The sequence below is a fragment of the Triticum dicoccoides genome, chromosome 6B, assembly GCF_002162155.2.
Source record: "Triticum dicoccoides isolate Atlit2015 ecotype Zavitan chromosome 6B, WEW_v2.0, whole genome shotgun sequence".
Lineage (NCBI taxonomy): Eukaryota > Viridiplantae > Streptophyta > Magnoliopsida > Poales > Poaceae > Triticum > Triticum dicoccoides.
In genome coordinates this window covers 544,723,384-544,735,731 of record NC_041391.1, presented here as the reverse complement: position 1 = coordinate 544,735,731, position 12,348 = coordinate 544,723,384, and the positions used below count along the sequence as shown (strand labels likewise).

The 12,348-nt window shown below is 51.0% G+C and overlaps 1 pseudogene; it reads left to right on the top strand.

The window, feature by feature from the left end:
- The first annotated feature begins 1,090 nt into the window (after positions 1 to 1,090).
- LOC119326695 lies at positions 1,091 to 4,517 on the top strand (annotated as a pseudogene).
- The last annotated feature ends 7,831 nt before the right edge of the window (positions 4,518 to 12,348 follow it).

Below are 12,348 nucleotides of genomic sequence, written 5' to 3'. Positions count from 1 at the left end.
TTGTGTTCGCATCAGTGCATACAAATTTAAAAATGTGACATCTGAGTTGCATACCTTCCTATCCAAATTATGTTGAGCATCGAAGTGAACCCTAACATCCCAAACAACATCATCCAAACTACAATGGATAGCAAAATTGCATATTTTCAGTTCAGTAAACCTAACCCTAGCCTGAATCATGGCACAAAGGAGAGAGTAGAGAGGGAGAGGAGAGGGCACTTACACCAGGCCACCCAATCCATGGCTCCAGTGATGGCTCATGGTAGGATTGGCCACCCAGATCTCAGCCAGCCGCAACCGCTGCTTCATGGACAGCGGCGCCTCCATGCCCTCGCCGTCGTTGCTGTAGTAAGCTGACGAAGTGGACTCCCCACCGTTGATTTCGATTCCTCTGTCCGCATCGCTCCCAAGTCCGGGAGGTCTCCGTACCCGCCCAGAACGCCACCGTTGCTCCGGCCACCGCCACCGCCGACGCCGCCGCCCGGACTAGCCATCGCGAGGAGAGGGAGAGGGAGAGGAGAGAACTGCTACGGTTCGACCAAGCCAAGTCCGACCGAGCCGGGTCGGTCCTAGCCAGCCGAGCGGCGCACCGGTTCGCCGGCTTGTCAACTGACTGGTGGGGCCGGGTTGTCAGATACAGCATTATACGCCGCTTAGCACATATTGCAACGATTAGCCGCAATCTTGGTACTGACTTGCAAAAAATCTGAATAGTGGTACTGATCCGTTACAAGTGCCCCAAATGTGATACTTCCTTGCAATTAACTCATTGAACCCCTCGGCTCCAAAATCTGCAGAAGTTGGAGGCAGAGCATGTTATGTTAGCGCTTTGGCCAACGAGAATCCTCCATTTTCCATCTCTTGCCACGCTCATCCAATCATCATCATGTTGGAGTTGACTCCAGGAATTAAATAAAAACTAACACAGGCCAGACCAGGGGAACATATACTCGAGCTAATCAACAAGCAAGCTGCAAGCATCGTCGTCAGGCCACCGCAAGAGTCAAAACACCAAGAAATCGACGTGTTCGGCAGCACGGCCCCGCGGAAGTGGAGCACCATTACAGACCGCAGGCTCCTGTAACTCCCAATGGCGCCACTTCCTCGTCTCCTCCTTCCAGTGGCCCTTCTCCTCATCGCCGTCACCGGAGAGGCGTACGCCGGCGGCACCGGCCACGGCCACGCGCGCTACGACCGCGTCTTCAGCTTCGGCGACTCGCTCACCGACACCGGCAACTCGGCCATCCTCCCGGTCACCGCCGGGGGGCCCTTCACCAACCCGCCGTACGGGCAGACCCACTTTGGCCGGCCCAACGGCAGGGCCTCCGACGGCCGCCTCTTCATCGACTTCGTCGGTAAAGATCACTTAATCACCGATCGGATCATGCGTTGACCTGCATTACTGTACCGATGATACAAGCTCACAATTATGTGTTATTTGTGTGTCTCTCAATAAAATTTTCATGTGACTCGTCCTCCTCTGGCGCTCCCGCGGGCGGCAGGGGAGGAACCCTAGCCGCCGGCCGCCTCTCCACCTCTCTTCTCCTCCTCCTCCTCCCGCCGCCGCCAGAGGGCACGCCCGGGCGAAGCCCGGCCGGCGCCGGCGGCGGCGGGGCGTCTTCATCGCCTCGTTCGGGAGGGCTGGCACGGGCCGGCCGACCTGGATCTGGTCATGGCGTTCTCGCGGGGCGCCGCGGCGCGGCCCCTCATCGGCGCAGGTTGGTGCGCGGGTGTGCGGGTGGCGTGATGGGCTGCTCCTCGGTGGTGCTCGGCTGGTGTGGTGACGGCGGCGGCTCGATCCAGATCTGGTTGGGGCGGGCTGCGGGCGGCTTCCTCCGCCGTGGCCGGCTGGCGGAGGGGTCGGCGCAGCAGTGGTGGCCTCGGCCTCGGCCTTCCCCTCCTCTTCTTCATCCGGGGGGGAGGAGGTGGGATGGGCCGGGGGTCGGGGATGGCTGCCGGCGCCCCAGCCAAAGCTGACCTCGCGGCGGCAACGCTTTGGGGTTGGCCGACGGATTGTGGTTCCGGTGGTGCGTGCCCGGCGGTTTGGCGACCCGTGCATGAGGGATGGAGGTCTTCGATCAAATCCGGGTGAAAACCTGCTATTGGCGATTGCCAAGGCCGACGATGGCGACGCTATCTGCGTCGTTCCCTTCCTGAAGGCATCATCGTGGAGAAGTTCAAGGCCACTCTCTGCTACCTCCGGGGGAAACCCTAGATCAGTAGATCGGATGACGGCGGCTCGCTGGTGTCGTTTCCCCCCTGGGGGCGTCATTCTTGGAGGTGCACACGGGCTCGAGGGACTAGAGGACGGTGACTTTGGTGGAGCGGTGCTTCATCTTACACATTGATGGTGGCGGATCTCGGCGGCGTGGCGCTGTGGAGACTCGGCGTCTGATGCGCGGAGATGGACTCGTGCAGGAGGTGGAAGCTGTCTGGCGTCATGGTGGCGTTGATGGCAGATAGGCCTGGCAAGGTCGGTGCAACAGTACAGCTCTGAAGATGGATTGGTGGCAGGCGGCTGCGGTGGCCTCATACCCGGCAGGGGTCTTGGTTGAGAAGCACGCCGGACTGGTGGGTGCCCATACCAGGGCAGGCGTCCTGGGTGGGACCTCAAGTCTTTAGATGTTTAGGTTTGGCTGCGTGGTCTGTTTGGTATTAGGCCCAGACTTTCAGCGCCCCTACATCAACTAGATAGGGATAGCGACAGTTGTTGCTTGTTTTGGTGGCTTTAGACTTATTGTTGTATGACTCTGTACGGTCTTGTGTCAATAATTAATAAAATGGCCGTATGCACCGCCCAGATGCAGAGGCCGGGAGTCGTCCTCCTTTTCTAAAAAAAACAATTATGTGTTGTGGGGATGCAGCGGAGTCTCTGGGGTTGCCGCCACCGACGCCGTACCTCGCCGGCAAGACCGCGGTCGACTTCCTGCACGGCGCCAACTTCGCGGTGGGCGGCGCGACGGCGCTTGACCCGGCCTTCCTGCAGAGCAGAGGGATCGAGCTGGTTCAATGGTGTTTTGCAGCTCCTCGACTCCGTAGTCTACGTAGAAGTGCATGCTCTAGCCAATGCAACCAAAAGACCGATCTAAGGGAGAGGGCCGGACGACATTATACTCCAACACTCCCCCTCACCTCTATACTTCTTTGAAGCTATATGACGTGGGCAGCGGAAGCGGGGGCAGGCCGCAATTATTAATTGCGATTACTGGGTTTTGAACCCTGAACCTCTTGGTTGTAAGTTTATGCACCTAACCAGTTCACCCATCAGACCGATCTGAAGGAAGAGACTATGCAACACATTATACGTCAACACTCCTCCTCACGTGTCGCTCCCTCAGGCCTAAACGTGGACCGAAAGTGGGCTGCAATTTAATTGCGCCAGCCGGGTCTTGAACTCGAGACCTCTTGGCTCCGATACCATGTAGAAGTGCATGCTCTAGCCAATGCAACCAAAAGACCGATATAAGGGAAAGAGCCGAACGACATTATACTCCAACATGCTATAGTCTACCATGATTCTTGATTCATGAGATCCGTCATTTCACATTTTAATACGGTCCATGACGAGTTCGCGTTCCGCAACGAGTCCTAAAAACTTCTGATTAGGGGAGGGCTGTATGTTACAGGGCAGCGCAAGATCATGGCGAGCTCCCTCTTGTACCTGGGAGAGATCGGATTCAACGACTACTCTTTCGTCGCCGTCTTCGGCAACGGCACCATCGGCCTGGTGCAGAGTCTGGTGCCGCACATCGTCGGCGCCATCTGTTCGGTCCTGACCGTGAGTACTCCGGCCGGTCAACTCAGCTCACCACACCCCACCCTAACTGATTAATTTTCAATTTCACCTGTCTCGTTGTATGATGCAGGACGCGATCGGTGTTGGAGCGCGGACGATGGTGGTGGCAGGGATGATACCGATGGGCTGCGAGCCGGAGCTGCTGGCCCTGCTACCCGGCGGCGGGGGCGACTACTACGACCGGGCGTCCAGCTGCATCACGCGGTTCAACCAGCTCGCCCAGCTGCACAACCGCGCGCTGAAGCGCATGCTCTGCCAGCTCCGGCGAGACCACCCCGGCACGGCCATCCACTACGCCGATCTGTACCGCCCCATCACCGCAGTCGTCTCCTGGCCCAGAAAATACGGTGCGGTTCCCCTCTCCAGTTGATGCGCATGCTATCGGTTTCGGTTCTTAACTGCCATATTGTTTTTCTTGACACGCGTCGCATGTACTGCATCTGTGGCAGGCTTCGGCGGCATGCCCTTGGCAGCGTGCTGCGGCGGCGGCGGGGGGCCGTACAACTTCAACTTCACCTTCTTCTGCGGCACTCCGGCGGCAACAGCGTGCGCCGATCCGTCGATGTCCGTTTCGTGGGATGGGATCCATTACACGGAGGCTGCAAATAGGTTCGTTGCCCACGCCATGCTGAGGGGATTGTAATGAGCCATCAACGAAGAAAACGCAAACAAGGTCCGGACAGCACATATTGAGATTTTTTTTTAAACATCAGTACAGACACAAGCGCTCATATACACGCGCACATATTGAGTTGTTGGTGGTGTAGATGTAACTGAAAAAAGTTCGTAAATTATACATTTTTTCTAAAGAATACATTGTTTTTTAACAAAGGCAATTTTTTACCTCATTCATGGATTATAAGATGGGAAAAGAGTTTAAGGTTTGTGTAGCAACCCCTAAAGTGTTACAACCCCAAAACATAAAGGCCTACTATCGCGGCATCATGGAATGCACTGCACTAGTGCAGAGCGGTTCTGTTAAGGCTCCTTTATCGCACACGAAAACGATAAATTGTGTGTGATTATGAGTCCTTGGAAATAAAACGTGTGCAATCGCCAGCACATCTCGCGTGATTGGGGAAGAAAAATGTATACAACTTCATAGAAGGACGCGTGTGCGACGAACTAAACAATCACATACATTTTGGCTAAATGAACCGTGTGTGCTACACAACACACGGTTGTATTGAAACAATTGTATGTGATGACTTGAACCATATCACACAAAACTTTTGAATGTATCATGTGCAATTTACAACAGACCGTGTGAGATATATTTATCATCACAAAAAGTTACATCTAAGAAGTCGTGTGTGATGATGTTCGCACGATTTCAATAGTAGAAAGTTTTTCAGGTTGCACGTTGACCTCCACCCATCATATGAAATATTTAAAACATACATAAAGACAGTAAATAATAAAGAAACATATGTTCATATGTTCTTAATTAACGAAATAATAAAACATATTTACATAGGTAAAATGTGATAGAAGTACACAGTGCTAGGCATCATCTTCCGCTTCGACGCTAGCTAAGAACGCGCGGGCGACATCCATGCGGTCAACTGCCACGTTCACTGCTTCGATTGATTATGCCATGGCGGCTTCGGGGCAGCGACAATGTCGACCACTGCAATGAAATGGTTTGCAATGGGGACGTGGTCGGGCCCAACAATTACGCGGGCCTCTGTCAGGACCCCGACTCAATGCCACACCGATCTAGCATGTAACATCTCATATCACTTTGTGGCCTCACGCACGGTACTCCCATGGGTGTCGCCTTACCTTGCCCGGGACCGTTTGTGCCTTTTAGCACACGTATATGATAGTGATCGCTAGAATCCATATGACAAGGAGTCCGGGCTGACAAGGCTAGTCGTGAACCCAAAGTGGCACTAACTTACAGGGACAGGCATACATGACCCAGCAACGAACGTGTCGGTCATCAACGAGTGAATCCGGGCTGTAGCAACTGGGCTAGCAGGGCTCCGGTAAACCGGTCTGTAGCAGGCTAATAGGACTCCGGTAGTCATCGCGTGACATTTCCCCGTAGGGACAGACACAGGAACGAAGAAGAACACATGCCGGCTAGCCTAAGTGTTCCGGAGCAGTAGCAAGCTACCAGGGCTCAGTGGAAGCACTAGGAGACATTTCCCGGTAAGAGAAGCTACCAAGGATAAACAACTAGATAGTCAGATCCCACACATACCAAGCATTTCAATCATACACACAATATGCTCGATATGTGCAAATACAACATGCCATCACAACATGACTCTACAACTCAAGTACTTTATTTAAAGGCTCAAAGAGCCATACATATCATACACACAAGTATAGGTCACACGACCCAGCATTCAAGTCATACAAACATACAAGCCAACAGCGGAAGTAACATGTCTGAGTATAGACATCTAGAAAATAAAAGAGGCTTGAGGAAGCCTGGCTATCCTACATGGTCCATCATGAGCTCAGGATCACCACCTGCGCTTCAGCCTACTCGTCGACATCGACGTCTATGAAGAACCCATCAGAAGGGGTTGCAGCGTCTTCTGTAAAACATAAATTGAGCAAACATGACTACAAAGGTACTCAGCAAGACTTACATCAGATCCTACATACATGCACATTATCAAGAAGGGATGGTGGGGTTATTGTAGCAAGCCCGCTTTGACACTTGGCTAAGCTATCTTACGAGACACCAACTTGTAATTGTTTTGCGCACTTGAGTCCACTACACACCACTTCAATACACTACAGGGATCCACCTCCGTCATCCTACGGAAGAGCCATCCTCGGCACTCACTCTTATCTTGAGGCTTTTAGTAGTATCCATTTACTTGTCTATGAACCATATAGACAACCAAGTAGTCCTTTACTGCGGACGCGGCTATTCAAATAGATGATGTTAACCCTGCAGGGGTGTACTTCTTCATACACGCTTTCACCACTTATCGCCATTTACACGATATGTACTCGGCAACCTTCAAGCGGAAGCCCAACGTGGGTGTCGGTCACAGCCTACCTAAACATCTAAGTCTCTAGTCTAGGTTTATCGCCTATTCAGGTTCCATCCGCAGGGAGTCCGACCGAGGTTTCCACATACGGCCCCGAAGGATGTGTGCAGGGTTCCCGAGATACCAAATGGGCATCCGGTACACCGTGCCACATACCTACCGCATCACAGCCCACCCCGAGGGTCAGCGCTGCCCACGGCCTCCAGTATACTACAAACACCAGAAACTACCTGCAACTCCTGGACAGAGGGCCAGGGTGGTTAAGAAGCCGAGAGAGTCCATTGGTGTCAGGCCCAATGCATGGTAGTAGCTGATTCTTAAATCATACATATAGATCTCAGTGCTTAAGGACGGTTCCAATGAAACAACCCACCATGTACTCCTACATGGCCTCTCATCGATACCTTTACCAAATCGTGTTCAACAAATCACTCTCTTTACCGACATGATCATTTCACTCTAGGCCATCACCCAGATGAACCAGACCTGACATGACTCTAAGCATAGCAGGCATAGCAAGGTAGGAAACACATACACACGGGTCAATCAAATCCTACACATGCTAGTGGCTTTCATCTAGTTACTGTGGCAATGACAGGTCATGCAGAGGAAATGCGTTCAGCTACCGTAGCACATAACAGTTTGAAACGCGTTGCCTTAATGCAGTAAAAGAGAGTAGAAGCGAGAACATGGGGTTGTATTGATACGATCAATTGGTTGGTTGCTTGCCTTGTGGGTTCGTAGACTGGTATTGCTCCTCGTTTGGATACTCGCGATACTCTTCGGGGGCAGAACCTGCCGCAGAGAGCACCGATATACAATCAACACCAAACAATGTGCAACAATATGATGCATGCATGAGACATGGAAAAATGAGTGTATTGGGCTAATGCAACTATGACCAGATGAGTTTGAACCATTTTGAGCCAAAGATTCAAATTACAAACCCATATGTGATCTTAAATAGTGCTTTATCATGTTTTGCACTAAACAACAAGTTATCTTGTTCAAACATGCATGAAACCAGTACAGATGGATAGATTGGATTTTTCTGATCATTTTTCAAATATAACACTTTGCATTTGGAGCTACAAATTAATTTCTATGAATTTTTGAAGTTTGTAACAATTTCTGGAATTTTCTAAATAAATTTAAATCCAGAAAATTCTTTACTGCGTCAGCATTGCATCACTGTGAAGTCACCAGTCAACAGGGCCGGTCCAGGTCAAACTGACCAGCGGGTCCCGCATGTCAATGGTTAATTAAACTAACTAAATTTAGTTATCCCTAACCTAGGTTAATTACAGGGCTGGGCCGCACCTCTCATAGATCCAGGGAAGGTCAAACCCCTGGTCAAACCGGGGCTAACCACCGGCGTTTTTCCGCCGGCGAGGCCAGACGCGGCGGGGCAGTGCGGGTTGCGCACTCCGGCAACCAAATCGACGGCGGAGTGCTCCTACGCGTAGCTGGGAGCAAGGCGCATTGATTGGTGGTGGTGGTGGAGCTCGGGGTCGCCTGAAACGATGCCAGCGATGAGCTTGGCGGCTGCCGGAGCTTGGGTGAGCTCGGGCTCGTTGCTAGGAGGCACGACGAGGTGCATGGAGTGGTGTTGCGGGCTCCTGGGGATGCAGCGAGTGCGGTAGCATGCTCGGTTTCAAGCCAGCGTGGTTGTGGCCACGACGGCGATGTGCAGAGGCGGCGGCGGGGCGGGCGAGCTCGGTGCAGTCACTGTGGTGCGCGGCAGGGCGAACGGAGAGGGGGAAAAGGGGCAGGAGCTCACGACCGTTCCAGGGGAACGAACGGCAAGCTCGGAGGAGGTCATACGGCGACGAGGCGGCGAGGGGATCTACGGCAACGGGCGGTGAAGGCGGGGTCGGGGAGGCATCTCCGAGGCGTGCGAGCGCTCGGGGCTCGGCTGGCTCGGTGAAGCGGACGACGGCAGAGCTTCTGGACACGGCGGGGCGACGAGTGGACGGTGGTGGCTGCGAGCTTCACGACAGCGCGAGCGCGGCTGCGTCGGCCATGGCGAAGAGAGGGCGAGAGAGATGGCAGGAGGGAAAGTGAGGTGTCGGAGGAGTCGGGGCGACACCGAGGAGGCGTTTCGAGGCGTCGCCGCACTATCCAGGCAACACAGACGAGTAGGGAGCTGCGTGGCGAGCTCGGCGCGCATGCACCGCCCCCTCCTCTGCGTACTAGCAGAGGTGGGTGGTGACTGGCACGGGCCAGGTGGGCCGGCCCAGTGCAGGTAAGTTGCCTCTGGCCTTTCTCTCTCTCTCTCTCTCTCTCTCTCTCTCTCTCTCTCTCTCTCTTATTTAGTTTCTGTTTTTATTTATTTCTGTAAGTTTTTTGCATTTTCTAAAAATACTTAGGCAACTTCAAAAATCACCAAACTGCACATGGCCACTGTCTGGAATATATCCAACATGGAACATTTTAGTTTGGGATTATTTGAGCATTTGAAATATTTTATATTATTTAAATGCCCAAACTCAAATAACTAATGATTTAATCCAGTGACCCTAGGATGACCTAGAAATTTGTGCATCATTTTCGGCAGTGGTTTAAGACCAAGGCAGAGATGATGAACATTTTAGAAGGGCATTTCAGGTTCATTGAAAATATTTCTAGTAAACCCTAGTTGGTTTCAAGGGGTGCTAGGGGTTCTGTCATCCCCATTTCTAGTTTCTGATGAAAGATAAATATGATGCAAGCACTCTAATTCATGAACTAGCTAGGGTGTGGCAACTCACCCCTACTCAGAAAAATCTCGTCCCGATATTTAGGATCCTCCGGAAAGAAGGCGGGATACTCGAGTCGAAGACGATCCTCCCTTTCCCAAGTTGCTTCTTTCTCAGAATGGTGCGACCATTGAACCTTGAGAAACTTGATATTATGGCATCGAGTGGTACGCTTGGCTTGATCAAGGATACGAACGGGATATTCCCGATATGTGAGATTATCTTAGAGATCAAGCGTTTCGTGGTCCGCTCCACGGATAGGATCCGAGAAGCAACTCCTGAGTTGAGAAACGTGGAAGACATCGTGGACTCTGGAGAGGTGCGGAGGTAGTTCCAGTTGGTAGGCAACTTCTCCTCGTTTGACAAGAATGCGAAAGGGTCCAATATAGCGAGGATCCAATTTGCCTTTGATATCGAATCGATGGGTTCCCTTCAGAGGAGTAACCCGAAGGTAAGCCTTCTCGCCGACTTCAGAAGTCATGGCCTTATGCTTGCGATCATATTGGCTCTTCTGATGAGATTGGGCTGTTTTCAATTTCTCACGAACGATGCGAACTTGCTCTTCTGCTTCCTGGATCATATCCGGGCCAAAGAATTGTCTTTCCCCAGTTTCTGACCAGTTAAGAGGCATTCGGCACCTTCGTCCATAGAGAACTTCAAAAGGAGCTTTACCCAAGCTATATTGATAGCTGTTGTTATAAGCAAATTCGGCAAATGGAAGACATTTCTTCCAGTTCATTCCGAATGAGATAATAGAAGCTTGAAGCATGTCTTCCAGAATTTGATTGACGCGCTCTACTTGACCACTTGATTGAGGGTGAAAGGCGGTGCTGAAGGAAAGGCGAGTTCCCATAGCATTTTGGAAACTTTACCAAAATCGAGAGGTGAAGAGACTTCCTCGATCCGAGTTGATTTCCAATGGAACACCATGGAGAGACACTATTTGGGAGATATACAAGTCTGCTAGCTAACTAGCGGTTATACTCTCGCGAACAGGCAACAAATGGGCCACTTTGGAAAGACAATCGATAACGACGAAGATAGCGTTATTCCCTCTCTTGGTCCTGGGAAAACCGGTGATGAAACCCATACCAATTTTGTCCCATTTCCATTCAGGAATAGCTAAAGGTTGAAGGGTGCCAGCAGGCCGTTGATGCTCTGCCTTTACACGATGACAGTCGTCGCAGTTAGCAATATACTGAGCAATTTCCCTCTTCATCCTAGTCCACCAGAACCTCTGGCGTAGGTCCTGATACATCTTGGTACTTCCGGGATGAATGGTGAGAGGGGATTCATGAGCTTCCTTAAGGATCAATTGCCTCAGGTTTCGCACCTTGGGAACCACTAGGCGGTTCCCGAAGTATATGACTCCTTGATCATCAATGGAGAAACAATCTGTAACTCCTTTCTTGATGTTTCTTTTGATACGGGATATTCCAGGATCTGCCTTCTGAGCTTTGATGATCTGATCCGTAAGGGTAGGTTTCGCCACCAAGGTGGAAAGGAATCCTTGAGGAACAATGTGAAGATTAAGCTTCCGAAATTCCTCATGGAGAAGTGGTTGACTTTGTTGTAACATCAGGTTGTTACAATAAGATTTACGACTTAGTGCATCAGCCATGACATTGGCTTTTCCTGGGGTGTAAGTTATTCCTAAGTGGAAATTTGTGATCAACTCGACCCAACGTCTTTGCCTGAGATTCAAATCCGGTTGGGTGAATATGTACTTCAGACTTTGGTGATCGGTGAAGATTTCGCAATGATTACCGAGGAGGTAATGTTGACATGTTTTGAGTGCATGGACTACAGCTGCAAGCTCTAGATCATGTGTAGGATAGTTTTCCTCATGTGGGTGCAATTGCCGTGAAGCATAAGCAATTACGTGACGATCTTGCATGAGAATGCAACCTAGTCCTTGTCGCGAGGTGTCGCAATAGATAGCAAAGTCCTTGGAAAAATCTGGTGGTACCAGTACGGGAGTAGATGTCAGGCGTCTTTTCAGTTCCTGAAAGCTGTGCTCGCACTATGGGGTCCACTCGAACTTTTTATCTTTCTTGGGGAGTTCAGTTAGAGGTTTAGCAACTTTGGAGAAGTTCTCGACAAAGCGGCGACAATAGCTCGCTAAGCCAAGGAAACTCCGAACTTGCTTGACCGATTCAGGTGGAGTCCAATTAAGAACGGCTTGAACTCGCTCGGGATTTACAGCAATACCCATACTAGAGATTACATGGCCTAGATGGGTCACTTCTGGCAACCAAAATTCACATTTAGAAAATTTGGCATAAAGGCGATGTTCTCGAAGTTTCATCAACACAAGCCTTAGATGCTTGACATGTTCTTCCTCATTCTTGGAGTAGATGAGTATATCATCGAGGTAAACCACGACGAATTTGTCCAAATACTCCATGAAGATTGAGTTCATTAACCGAGAGAAAGTGGCTGGGGCGTTGGTTAAACCGAAGGACATGACGGTGTACTCGTATTGGCCATAACGAGTAACAAAGGACGTTTTGGGAATGTCCCCGTTCTTGATTTGGATTTGATGGTAGCCCAGCCTCAAATCCATTTAAGAGAAGACTTAGGATACAATGAGCTGATCATACAGATCGTTGATCCTGGGGAGCGGATACTTGTTCTTTAGTGTGACCAGGTTGACGGGTCGTAGTCTACAACCATCCGATCCGTACCATCCTTCTTCTTGACGAAGAGGACGGGACAAGCCCATGGAGACGAACTAGGACGGATGAAACCCTTTTTCAAGGACTCGTCGAGTTGTTTCTTAATCTTGGCTAGTTCT